The sequence below is a fragment of the Arachis ipaensis genome, chromosome B2 (genome assembly GCF_059453495.1).
Source record: "Arachis ipaensis isolate K30076 ecotype BB chromosome B2, ASM5945349v1, whole genome shotgun sequence".
Classification (NCBI taxonomy): domain Eukaryota; kingdom Viridiplantae; phylum Streptophyta; class Magnoliopsida; order Fabales; family Fabaceae; genus Arachis; species Arachis ipaensis.
The window spans coordinates 13,987,576-14,001,579 of record NC_142437.1 but is presented as its reverse complement, the minus strand read 5'-3'; the positions used below and the strand labels follow the sequence as shown (position 1 = coordinate 14,001,579).

Genomic DNA, 14,004 nt, shown 5'->3' with positions numbered 1-14,004 from the left:
CTAAGATTAGTTGGACTTGGATGTAATGGGATTAGCAGTGGTGTGATTAGGTGAGTTGTGCTTGGATGTAGTGGGCATGGCAGTGATGAGCTTAGATGAGTTGGGCTTGGATGTAGTTGGTTTGGCTTTATTGGTGGTTGTTGACTTTGTTGGGGCATTAGCTGATGCATTGAGTGGGGGTTCGGTAATTGAAGTAGTCTCAATATTTGATTTTATGGCTACATTAGAGATGGGAATTGTTGGTGTTGAATCAATAATGGATTGTTTGGTGGTGATATGGGGTGCTTGTGTTTAGGTTTGGGATGGGAATAGAAATGGGGTTGAAAAAAATCTCACACAAATCTGGACACTTCTCCTTATTATCAAATTCTGGTTGGGACACTCCATGTTCAAAGTAGACATGTTCAATTCCTTGGTTATTCTTCGCATGAAAACATATCTCCAACAACTCAGAATCATGTGAAAGAGATCTTAACCCAGTCTTTAGAAGTCTTCCACGATCCCGCCACCAACACTCTACAATGTTATCATATCCTAACACTTTGTAGTAGTCCCTAATTGAAAACACATCCATCGTGTCTTCATCTAACCCAACCAATTCATCAATGTTGTCTCTAACATATACTACATTACCATCCTCTTTGGTAACAAACCTACCACCATAGTGAAATACTATGGTTATATGGTTATCCATTTGCAAAGAAATTTCAAACAAGTTCAGACAAATTTTTATGCATATGTCATTCATACGAAACCATCCCAAAAGCACCAATGTCAAATCTTTTCATTATAACATTAATCCTAGACACACAACCAATCAATATCTCACTCATCAACAAAACTAACTTTGTAGCAAACTAAAAAAAAATAGCATCAACCCTTAAGTTCTACATTGCATGTGTACATTAACTACAACAGTTTATTAACACAATGGAACACAAAATACAGGAGAAATCAGCAATCAAAAGTTAAAGAAGTAGAAGATAGTACATTGGTAGCAATGGGTTTCATAACTAACCTCTGTATGAACAATAAAGTTTCGTGCTTGTGGTTTTTTCACTCTTGCCAAAACCCCCAGGTTCACAAAGATTTCCAGAATAGCTACAAGGAGCTCCTTTGAATTTGACAACAATGCATCAGGGAGAATAAGGAAGAAGAAGAAGAAGTGTATGAAATTTCTTGATATTTTACAACTTATAATCGTTGTAGTGGAAAGAAAGAGAGTTTTAACCCACAAAAAACTTAAACGACGTGGTTTCCAAAGGGTTTGGACGCGAAACCAATACGCCGTCATTTAAGTTGTGTCCACCGTGTCATGTAATTACGCCAGATCAGCATTTCAGTCACGGAGATGATCGCAGAGACAATATGGAGCCACGATTGCAAATTTGGGGTTCTAATTAGGGCCAACGAAATTATGAGGGTCATTCTGAACATCAAACCAAATTTCAGAGACCAAATTGAGATTACTACCACCAAATTTTTTTCCATCCAACTTTCATCATTAACTACCATCGTCATAACTACCACCACTCTTAATAGGTTTTTGAGTATCTATATGTTTATATCTATATTCTTTTTGCTTTTTTTTTTTTGCGTTTTGAAATATCGGTATCCTTGATTATTTTATGATTATAGCTATTAAAGAATCACATCAGTTGTTTAAACTTGATGCACAAATAATAATGCTGAAGGGACTGGAGAGCATGAAGGTGGCTATAAGAGTTTGATGAGAAAAGAGTTTGATGGTAGGACTTGAGAATAAGAGTTTGATGAGAAAAGGTATAGGTAATGGTGGTAAAAAGTTAGGGATTGGCATGATTGTGGCTATGGTTACGGATTATAAATTGTGGTAGGGTAAATTAGTTGAGGAGGGATAGTTTAAAAATTTTAAATAATTATTTATGATTTTGATAATTTTGTCAATTAAAACTCATCTTTTATTGATACAAAGTTGATTTTATTTTTTCATAGATAAATTTGTTAGTATTCTAAATATAAATAAATAAAAAAAGGAATTTATTTTAACAAACACGATACTTTTTTCTATATGAGATATCTAAATGATATTTATCTTTTTATTTATTTGCAAAATATATTCTATGCTTCTGTAATATTGAAATAATTTATTTTTTAGTCCACTTAACTAAAATATGTATTTTTTAATAATTATTATAATTATATATATAAATTAACGATAATTGTTTGATTGATAATAATAATATAAAATATATATTTATTATTAAATTTATTCATTTCAAACATTGTTTCATTAATCATAAAAATACAAAACGAAAAATTTGAATTAAATATTTTTTAACAAATTAAAATATATTAATTATATAATAAAATATTAAAAATCATATATAATAAAATATTAAAATGAATAAAATTTATTACAATAATAAGTTTAGTTTATATTATTGTTATTGTTATAACTTAATGAACTAAATAATTGTCACTACAAAAAAAACGTTGAGTATCGTCAAATTTAGGGGTGTTCGCGGTATGGTTTGGATCGATTTTGAATAAAAAAATTCATCCAATCTGAACACTAATTTTACTTGCGGTGCGGTTTGGATTCTATGATATTTTTTAAAAAATTCGATCCAATTTCAAGCGGTTTGAATTGAATTAGATTTGCGGTTTTATAAATTAAAAAAATTAAATATACATAACAAGTCTCAACATCAAATTTTAAATAATCAACAATGACATAACAAGTCTCAATAATATTTTAAAAAACCAACAATAATATAACAATAGAAATAAAATTATGTTAGTTAAAATAAATAAATAAATTTTATTTTGAACATAAAATATTTATTAGATAATGATAATATATGAATAATATAAAAATGTATAACAAATTGAACATATTATAAGTAAAATTATAAATATAATAATAAAATAATAATAATATAGATTATGCGGTTTGGATTGGATTAGATCGGTTTTAATAAGTAGAGCTGAAATCCGATCCGATCTATGCTGTTTGTAAAAGATAAAATCCAATCATATCCAAATTAGTGCGATTTTAATCGATTTTCGGTTTAGATTGGATTGGATGGGCGGTTTAATTTGGTTCAGATTGAATTTGAACACCCCTAGTTAGATTTACTGTCGAACTTAACGTCGCAGAGTAGCGACGTCTTTACCAGTGGTTTAGGCGTAGAAATCGTGGTGTCAAAATATTACCAGCAAATTATCGTTTCTAACGGTAAATTCATCGGTAATAATTAAAGGAAAACGTGAGAAATAGGCGCGACATTTAGGGTCATATTTACAGTAAAAAAATTTTGATGGTAAACCCACTCGGTGAAAACTACGATTTGATAACCTGCAACATGTTATCGTCTTTATCCGCCGGTAAATTCAACAGTAATTGTGCCCTAAATTTAAACCGCAAATCCTTTTTTCCCTCATTTGAATTTCTCTCTCTCTCTTTAACCCTCTCACCTCCCACTCTCTCTCTACCCCTTCCTCCTTTCCGGAAGCCCCCTTCGACGCCGGCAGCCTCCTCTCCCTTGGCGCTATTCGTTGGTTCTGTTTGTCACGTTGTTGCTACCGAATTCTGCCGCTGCTTTTGCCGTTGCTGCTCCCACCGCTTATATCACCCTCTTCTTCTCTACGCTGGTTCTCAAGTAATGCTTCTGAACTTTCCTTTTTCTAAAATAGGAATAAGGTTTGATTTATTATTATAATTTTTATTCTGATTTGCTATTATAATTTTGTGTTCGTTGTTTTATTTTTTATTTGTTCTGAATTGTTATTATGATTTTGGTGTTGATTTGTTATTATAATTTTGCATTCGTTATTTGATTTTGATTTGTTTTTATAAGTTATTATAATTTTGGTACTGATTTGTTATTATAATTTTGTGTTCGTTATTTTGATTCTGATTTATTCTAATTTGTTATTATAATTTTAGTTATGAGTTGTTATTATAATTGTATTCGTTATTTTGGTTCTAATTTGTTCTGATTCTAACTAAAATATGTTTTGAGGTGTTCGTTATTTTGGTTCTGATTTATTCTAATTTGTTATTATAATTTTAGTTATGAGTTGTTATTATAATTGTATTCGTTATTTTGGTTCTGATTTGTTCTGATTCTAACTAAAATATGTTTTGAGGTGTTGTTGATTAAGTTATTGGTTTGATTATAAACAACTTAAAACACCTAAGTAGGTAGAAACTCAACTAATTAGTTAACTGATTAAGTTATTTGGATATGTTGTGGTCGTTTGTAAGTTTTAATTCATAATTGAGGTTAGTTTGATTTGTGTGAACCGTAAAGGTGGATATGTGTCCAACTTTAGGGGAGGTTATGCTAATTTTTTTTTCAACTAATATAAATGTACTCAGAATTTGTGTTGTATTTGCTGATTTATGTGATTTAAAGTATCTATGAATTTTATCTTTGCTATTGCATTCTTTTTGTGACTAGTGTTAATTGATATCCTCTTTGTAGACATGACGAGAGGTAGAGGTGTCACGGATCGACCACGTGGTCGTGGTAGAAGGAGGAGTTCTACCGGAACCTCCAAGACTTCTCAGTCGTCCCCTTTTACGCCGACTACTCCTGTGACGTCATAGACAATGGGTGCACAGGATCAACCGTTCATCATGATCCCTAACCCCAACTACCTGGTACCTACTACTGCGCTGCCCCGTAACATGCAGGAAGTCGTCCATCTATTTCATCAGATTGGACTCATCTACCACCTCCATCCGCTCAACAGCGCACTACCTCGATGACACCGCCTCTAGCGACAGACACCGCACCGCTGGAATTCTCTCACGGATTCTAGCCAGATGTCCCTCCACCACCTCCCATCATACGGATGACGATTTTGCTTGATAGGACTTCAGCGTGAGTTCAATTTTAAATTTTTCATATGCAAACCATTTTAGTTAATCAGTTTCATTTAATACACTCAATTTTACTAGTTTTAGTGGACTTAGGTTGTTAAGATAGATTCAATTTAGTTTAGTAAGTTTGAACTACTTATTGTGTTTGATAATTCATTATTATTGATAGGTGTTGTTGTTTCAGCGGGATGGAGCGCTGATGAGCGGATAATTTATACGCTTTTTGGCATTGTTTTTAGTATGTTTTTAGTAGGATCTAGTTACTTTTAGGGATGTTTTTATTAGTTTTTATGCTAAATTCATATTTCTGGACTTTACTATGAGTTTGTGTGTTTTTCTGTGATTTCAGATATTTTCTGGCTGAAATTGAGGGACTTGAGCAAAAATCAGATTCAGAGGTAGAAGAAGGACTGCTGATGCTGTTGGATTCTGACCTCCCTGCACTCAAAGTGGATTTTCTGGAGCTACAAAACTCAAAATGGCGCGCTTTCAATTGCGTTGGAAAGTAGACATCCAGGGCTTTCCAGCAATATATATTAGCTCATACTTTGGCCGAGTTTAGATGACGTAAAATGGCGTTGAACGCCAGTTCTACGCTGCTGTCTGGAGTTAAACGCCAGAAACACGTCACAAACCAGAGTTGAACGCCAGAAACACGTTACAAACTGGCGTTCAACTCCAGAAAGAGCCTCTGCATGTGTAACATTCAAGCTCAGCCCAAGCACACACCAAGTGGGCCCCGGAAGTGGATTTATGCATCAATTACTTACTTCTGTAAACCCTAGTAGCTAGTTTATTATAAATAGAACTTTTCACTATTGTATTAGACATCTTATAATCTTTTGATCATTTTGAGATCTCTAGACCTCCATGGGAGGCTGGCCACTCAGCCATGCTTACCCTATATTCACTTATGTATTTTTTCAACGGTAGAGTTTCTGCACTCCATAGATTAAGGTGTGGAGCTCTGCTGTTCCTCATGAATTAATGCAAAGTACTACTGTTTTTCTATTCAATTCAACTTATTCCACTTCTAAGATATTCATTCGCACTTCAACATGAATGTGATGAACGTGACAATCATCATCATTCCCTATGAACGCGTGCCTGACAACCACTTCTGTTCTACCTTAGATTGAATGAGTATCTCTTAGATCTCTTAATCAGAATCTTCGTGGTATAAGCTAGATTGATAGCGGCATTTATGAGAGTCCGGAAAGTCTAAACCTTGTCTGTGGTATTCCGAGTAGGACTCTGGGATTGAATGACTGTGACGAACTTCAAACTCGCGAGTGCTGGGCGTAGTGACAGACGCAAAAGGAGGGTGAATCCTATTCCAGTATGATCGAGAACCTCAGATGATTAGCCGTGCTGTGACGGAGCATTTGGACCATTTTCAGAGAGGATCAAAAGTAGCCATTGACAATGGTGATGTCCTTACATAAAGCCAGCCATGGAAAGGAGTAGGATTGATTGGATGAAGACAGCAGGAAAGCAGAGGTTCAGAGGAACGAAAGCATCTCTATGCGCTTATCTGAAATTCTCACCAATGATTTACATAAGTATTTCTATCCTTATTTTATTATTTATTTTCAAAAACTCCATAACTATTTTATATCCGCCTGACTGAGATCTACAAGGTGACCATAGCTTGCTTCATACCGACAATCTCCGTGGGATCGACCCTTACTCACGTAAGGTTTATTACTTGGACGACCCAGTGCACTTGCTGGTTAGTTGTATCGAAGTTGTGAATGAAAAATTATTTATTAAGACGTGCGTACAGAGTTTTTGGCGCCGTTGCCTGATATCACAATTTCGTGCACCAAGTTTTTGGCGCCGTTGCCGGGGATTGTTTGAGTTTGGACAACTGACGGTTCATCCTGTTGCTCAGATTAGGTAATTTTCTTTTTGTTTTCTTTCCAAAAATTTTTTTCAAAAATCTTTCAAAAATTTCTCATTTGTTTTCAAAAAAAAAAATAAAAATAAAAATTCTTTTCAAAAATATTTAATTTATGTTCTTCAGAATTTTTAAGAATGAATTCTAGTGTTTCATGAAGCATGTGAAGCCTGGCTGGCTGTAAAGCCATGTCTAAATTCTTTTGGACTGAGGCTTCCAACCATCAGCATGGAAGCCAGTTAATTGGAATGTCAGCCGTGTCATGTCTGAGCTACATACTAAAGCTTGGCTGGCTATTAAGCCATGCCTAACCCTCAGATTGGAGCTTTAGAATAAGAATACAAGATTCCTGGAATTCATATTAAAAATTTTGGAATCCTTATTTTTCTTTTTTACACTAATTTTAATAAAATATAAAATAAAAATACAAAAAAAATTAGAAAATCATAAAAATCAAAAATATTTTGTGTTTCTTGTTTGAGTCTTGAGTCAATTTTCAAGTTTGGTGTCAGTTGCATTTTTTCTAAAAATTCTTTGTATTTTTCGAAAAATTCATGCATTCATAGTGTTCTTCATGATCTTCAAGTTGTTCTTGGTAAGTCTTCTTGTTTGATCTTGATGTTTTCTTGTTTTGCATCTTTTCTTGTTTTACATGTGCATTTTTGCATCCATAGAGTCTAAACATGAAAGATTTCTAAGTTTGGTGTCTTGCATGTTTTCTTTGCATAAAAAAAAATTTTCAAAAATAAGTTCTTGATGTTCATCATGATCTTCATAGTGTTCTTGGTGTTCATCTTAACATTCATAGCATTCTTGCATGCATTCATTGCTTTGATCCCAAAATTTTCATGCATTGCATCATTTTCATGTTTTTCTCTCTCATCATTAAAAAGTCAAAAATAAAAAGAATATCTTTCCCTTTTTCTTCTCATCAAATTCGAAAATTTGAATTGACTACTTTTTCAACATTTTTAAAATCTAGTTGTTTCTTATGAGTCAAATCAAATTTTCAATTTGAAAATCTTATCTTTTTCAAAATCTTTTTCAAAAATAAAATCTTTTTCATTTTTTTCTTATTTATTTTCGAAAATTTTCAAAAATATTTTTCTTCATTCTATCTCATAATTTTCGAAAATATCATCAACAATTAATGTTTTGATTCAAAAATTTCAAGTTTGTTACTTACTTGTTAAGAAATATTCAAACTTTAAGTTCTAGAATCATATCTTGTGATTTCTTGTGAATCAAGTCATTAATTGTGATTTTTAAAATCAAATCTTTTTCAAAACTAATTTCAATCATATCTTTTCAAAAATATCTTCTTATCTTATCTTTTTCAAAAATTGATTTTAAAATATCTTTTCTAACTTCTTATCTTCTTATCTTTTCAAAATTGATTTTCAAATTTGTTTCAACTAACTAACTAACTTTTTGTTTGTTGCTTATCTTTTTCAAAACTACCTAACTAACTCTCTCTCTCTAATTTTTGAAAATATCTTCCCTCTTTTTCAAAATTTCTTTTTAATTAACTAATTATTTTAATTTTTAATTTTAATTTTCGAAAATTACTAACCTTTTTCAAAAACTATTTTCAAAAATCACTAACTCTTTTTCAAAAATAATTTTCAAAAATTCTCTTTCTCCTTCATCTCACATCTCTGCTCTCCTCACCCTTGTGTTTCTTTCCTTACATTACATTCTTTTCTTCTTCTTTTCTTCTACTCACACAGGGACCTCTATACTGTGGTAAAAAGGATCCCTATTATTATTTTTCTGTTTCCTTTTCTTTCATATGAGCAGGAGCAAGGACAAGAATATTCTTGTTGAAGTAGATCCAGAACCTGAAAGGACTCTGAAGAGGAAATTAAGAGAAGCTAAAATACAACAATCCAGAGATAACCTTACAGAAATTCTCGAACAAGAAGAGGAGATGGCAGCCGAAAATAATAATAATGCAAGGAGGATGCTTGGTGACTTTACTGCACCAAATTCCAATTTACATGGAAGAAGCATCTCTATCCCTACCATTGGAGCAAACAATTTTGAGCTGAAACCTCAGCTAGTTTCTCTGATGCAGCAGAACTGCAAGTTTCATGGACTTCCATCTGAAGATCCTTTTCAGTTCTTAACTGAATTCTTGCAGATCTGTGATACTGTTAAGACTAATGGAGTAGATCCTGAAGTCTACAGGCTCATGCTTTTCTCTTTTGCTGTAGAGACAGAGCTAGAGTGTGGTTGGACCCTCAACCCAAAGATAGCATGAACTCTTGGGATAAGCTGGTCAAGGCTTTCTTAGCCAAGTTCTTCCCTCCTCAAAAGCTGAGCAAGCTTAGAGTGGATGTTCAAACCTTCAGACAGAAAGAAGGTGAATCCCTCTATGAAGCTTGGGAGAGATACAAGCAACTGACCAAAAAGTGTCATTCTGACATGCTTTCAGAATGGACCATCCTGGATATATTCTATGATGGTTTATCTGAGCTATCAAAGATGTCATTTGATACTTCTGCAGGTGGATCCATTCACCTAAAGACAACGCATGCAGAAGCTCAAGAACTCATTGACATGGTTGCTAATAACCAGTTCATGTACACTTCTGAGAGGAATCCTGTGAGTAATGGGACGCCTATGAAGAAGGGAGTTCTTGAAATTGATACTCTGAATGCCATATTGGCTCAGAATAAAATATTGACTCAGCAAGTCAATATGATTTCTCAGAGTCTGAATGGAATGCAAGCTGCATCCAACAGTACTCAAGAGGCATCTTCTGAAGAAGAAGCTTATGATCCTGAGAACCCTGCAATAGCAGAGGTGAATTACATGGGTGAACCTTATGGAAACACCTATAACCCCTCATGGAGAAATCACCCAAATCTCTCATGGAAGGATCAACAAAGGCCTCAACAAGGCTTTAATAATGGTGGAAGAAATAGGTTTAACAATAGTAAACCTTTTCCATCATCCACTCAGCAACAGACAGAGAACTCTGAACAAAATACATCTAATTTAGCAAACTTAGTCTCTGATCTATCTAAGGCCACTGTAAGTTTCATGAATGAAACAAGCTCCTCCATTAGAAATTTGGAGGCACAAGTGGGCCAGCTGAGTAAAAGGATCACTGAAATCCCTCCTAGTACTCTCCCAAGCAATACAGAAGAAAATCCAAAAGGAGAGTGCAAGGCCATTGAAATGACCATCATGGCCGAAACCACAAAAGAGGAGGAGGACGTGAATCCCAAGGAGGAAGACCTCCTGGGACGTCCAGTGATCAATAAGGAGTTTCACTCTGAGGAACCAAAGGAATCTGAGGCTCATCTAGAGACCATAGAGATTCCATTGAACCTCCTTATGCCAATCATGAGCTTTGATAAGTATTCCTCTTCTGAAGAGAATGAGGATGTTACTGAGGAGCAAGTCACCAAGTACCTTGGTGCAATCATGAAGCTGAATGCCAAATTATTTAGTATTGAGACTTGGGAAGATGAACCTCCCTTGTTTACCAATGAACTAAGTGATCTGGATCAACTGACATTGCCTCAGAAGAAACAGGATCCTGGAAAGTTCCTAATACCTTGTACCATAGGCACCATGATCTTTGAAAAGGCTCTGTGTGACCTTGGTTCAGGGATAAACCTCATGCCCCTCTCTGTAATAGAGAAACTGGGAATCTTTGGGGTGCAAGCTGCTAAAATCTCATTAGAGATGGCAGACAATTCAAGAAAACAGGCTTATGGACAAGTAGAGGACGTGTTAGTAAAGGTTGAAGGCCTTTACATCCCTGCTGATTTCATAGTCCTAGATACTGGGAAGGATGAGGATGAATCCATCATCCTTGGAAGACCCTTCCTAGCCACAACAAGAGCTGTGATTGATGTTGACAGAGGTGAACTAGTCCTTCAATTGAATGAGGACTCCCTTGTGTTTAAAACTCGAGGTCATCCTTCTGTAAACATGGAGAGGAAGCATAAAAAGCTTCTCTCAAAACAGAGTCAACCAGAGCCCCTACAGTTAAACTCCTAGTTTGGTGTTGAACTCCCATATCCAAACTCTAAGTTTGGTGTTGGGGAGTTTCAACAATGCTCTGAACATCTGTGAGGCTCCATGAGAGCCCACTGTCAAGCTATTGACATTAAAGAAGCGCTTGTTGGGAGGCAACCCAATTTTTATTTAATTATATTTTTATTAGTTATATGTCTTTATAGGTACATGATCATGTGGAGTCACAAAATAAATCTAAAAATTGAAAACGGAATCAAAAACAGCAAAAGAAAAATCACACCTTGGAGGAGGATCTCACTGGCGTTTAAACGCCAGTAAGAAGCATCTGGCTGGCGTTCAACGCCAGAACAGAGCATGGTTCTGGCGTTGAACGCCCAAAATAGGCAGCATCTGGGCGTTTGAACGCCAGAATTGCACCCTGGAGAAGAGTTGGCACTGAACACCCAGAACAAGCATGGTTCTGGCGTTCAACGCCAGAAATGGGCAACAAATGGGCATTCAATGCCCAGAACAAGCACCAATCTGGCGCTGAACGCCCAGAGTTGTGTGCAAGGGCATTTTGCATGCCTCATTTGGTGCAAGGTTGTAAATCCTTTAACACCTCAGGATCTGTGGACCCCACAGGATCACCTCAGGATCTGTGGACCCCACCGGATCCCCACCTACCTCCACTCACTTCTTCTCACCCCTCTTTCACACAATCCCATAAACACTCTTCCCCAAAACTCTTCACCAATCACCTCAATCTCTCTTCCCTATCACCACTTCACCACTCACATCCATCCACTCTTCCCCATATACCTACCTCATAAATTCCACCTACCTTCAAAATTCAAAATCAATTTCCCACCCAAACCCACCATATATGGCCGAACCTTACCCCCCTCCCTTCCCTATATATAGCCCTCCATTCTTCCTCATTTTCATACAACACAACCCCCTCTTCCCCTTCTTGGCCGAATACACCCCTCCCCCCTCTCCTCCATATTTTCTTCTTCTTCTTCATCTATTCTTTCCTCTCTTGCTCGAGGCCGAGCAATATTCTAAGTTTGGTGTGGTAAAAGCATAAGCTTTTTGTTTTTCTAATACCATTGATGGCACCCAAGACTGGAGAATCCTCTAGAAAAGAGAAAGGGAAGACAAAAGCTTCCACCTCCGAGTCATGGGAGATGGAAAGATTCATCTCCAAAGCTCATCAAGACCACTTCTATGATGTTGTGGCCAAGAAGAAGGTGATCCCTGAGGTACCTTTCAAGCTCAAGAGAAATGAGTATCCGGAGATCCGACATGAAATCCAAAGAAGAGGTTGGGAAGTTCTAACAAACCCCATCCAACAAGTCGGCATCCTAATGGTTCAAGAGTTCTATGCCAATGCATGGATCACTAGGAACCATGATCAAAGTAAGAACCTGAATCCAAAGAATTATATTACAATGGTTCGGGGGAAATACTTAGATTTTAGTCCGGAAAATGTGAGGGTGGCGTTCAACTTGCCTATGATGCAAGGAGATGCACGCCCCTACACAAGGAGAGTCAACTTTGATCAAATGTTGGACCAAGTCCTTATGGACATATGTGTGGAAGGAGCTCAATGGAAGATTGACTCCAAAGGCAAGCCGGTTCAATTAAGAAGACTGGACCTCAAGCCTGTGGCTAGAGGATGGTTGGAGTTCATCCAACGCTCCATCATCCCCACTAGCAACCGATCCGAAGTTACTGTGGATCGGGCCATCATGATCCATAGCATCATGATTGGAGAGGAAGTAGAAGTTCATGAAGTCATCTCCCTTGAACTCTACAAAATAGCCGAAAAGCCCTCTCCTGGGGCAAGGCTAGCTTTCCCTCATCTTATTTGCCATCTATGTTACTCAGCTGGAGCTTTCATAGAAGGAGACATTCCCATTGAGGAAGAGAAGCCCATCACTAAGAAAAGGATGGAGCAAGCAAGAGAGCCCATTCATGGAGCTCAAGAGACGCATGAAGCTCATCACCATGAGATCCCGGAGATGCCTCAAATGCATTTTTCTCCACAAAACTATTGGGAGCAAATCAACACCTCCCTAGAAGAATTAAGTTCCAACATGGGACAATTAAGGGTGGAACATCAAGAGCACTCCATCATCCTTCATGAAATTAGAGAAGATCAAAGAGCAATGAGGGAGGAGCAACAAAGACAAGGAAGAGACATAGAAGAGCTCAAGGATATCATTGGTTCCTCAAGGAGAAAACACCACCAGCACTAAGGTGGACTCATTCCTTGTTCTTACATTCTCTGTTTTTCGCTTTCTCTATGTTAAGTGCTTATCTATGTTTGTGTCTTATTACATGATCGTTAGTAGTTAGTAACGATGTCTTAAAGTTATGAATGTCCTATGAATCCATCACCTCTCTTAAATGAAAAATGTTTTAATTCAAAAGAACAAGAAGTACATGAGTTTCGAATTTATCCTTGAACTTAGTTTAATTATATTGATGTGGTGACAATGCTTCTTGTTTTCTGAATGAATGCTTGAACAGTGCATATGTCTTTTGAAGTTGTTGTTTAAGAATGTTAAATATGTTGGCTCTTGAAAGAATGATGACAAGGAGACATGTTATTTGATAATCTGAAAAATCATAAAATTGATTCTTGAAGCAAGAAAAAGCAGCAAAGAACAAAGCTTGCAGAAAAAAAATGGCGAAAAAAAAAAGAGAGAAAGAAAAAGCAAGCAGAAAAAGCCAAAAGCTCTTAAAACCAAGAGGCAAGAGCAAAAAGCCAATAACCCTTAAAACCAAAAGGCAAGGGCAATTAAAAAGGATCCCAAGGCTTTGAGCATCAGTGGATAGGAGGGCCTAAAGGAATAAAATCCTGGCCTAAGCGGCTAAACCAAGCTGTCCCTAACCATGTGCTTGTGGCGTGAAGGTGTCAAGTGAAAACTTGAGACTGAGCGGTTAAAGTCAAGGTCCAAAGCAAAAAAAGAGTGTGCTTAAGAACCATGGACACCTCCAATTGGGGACTTTAGCAAAGCTGAGTCACAATCTGAAAAGGTTCACCCAGTTATGTGTCTGTGGCATTTATGTATCCGGTGGTAATACTGGAAAACAAAGTGCTTAGGGCCACGGCCAAGACTCATAAAGTAGCTGTGTTCAAGAATCAACATACTGAACTAGGAGAATCAATAACACTATCTGAACTCTGAGTTCCTATAGATGCCAATCATTCTGAACTTCAATGGATAAAGTGAGATGCCAAAAC

At 36.3% G+C, this 14,004-nt stretch overlaps 1 non-coding gene across 1 annotated transcript; it reads right to left on the bottom strand.

Moving 5' to 3' along the window:
- Nucleotides 1-9,098: 9,098 nt before the first annotated feature.
- Nucleotides 9,099-9,202, bottom strand: LOC148573089 (small nucleolar RNA R71). The gene has a single exon (XR_015906160.1). It is a non-coding gene; the product is annotated as a small nucleolar RNA R71 (small nucleolar RNA).
- Nucleotides 9,203-14,004: the final 4,802 nt, after the last annotated feature.